This window comes from Etheostoma spectabile, unplaced genomic scaffold (genome assembly GCF_008692095.1).
Source record: "Etheostoma spectabile isolate EspeVRDwgs_2016 unplaced genomic scaffold, UIUC_Espe_1.0 scaffold433, whole genome shotgun sequence".
NCBI classification, from domain to species: Eukaryota; Metazoa; Chordata; class Actinopteri; order Perciformes; family Percidae; genus Etheostoma; species Etheostoma spectabile.
Genome location: NW_022605608.1, coordinates 131,724 through 131,999, shown reverse-complemented (window position 1 = coordinate 131,999; position 276 = coordinate 131,724).

Below are 276 nucleotides of genomic sequence, written 5' to 3'. Positions count from 1 at the left end.
ACCCAACTTTGCTGGAGTCATCGGTGAGTGGCGCAGTTTTAATTTTGGCACGATGTTCGATAGTCAGGAGGGCTTTAATGACAGGTCGCGAGGAGACACGGCACATTCATGTGTGGTTTTGCCTTGCAGCTCTCTCTGACGTGGGGCAAAGGAGAGCCTGCATGCCTCAACATTGTTGCTGTCTCTGCAGAGCCCAATCTGGTCACCTTCGTATTCTGATCGACCACCCTTAAAAGGTAAAAGACCTCGCATGATAAGTCATTGCGATCATTGTGT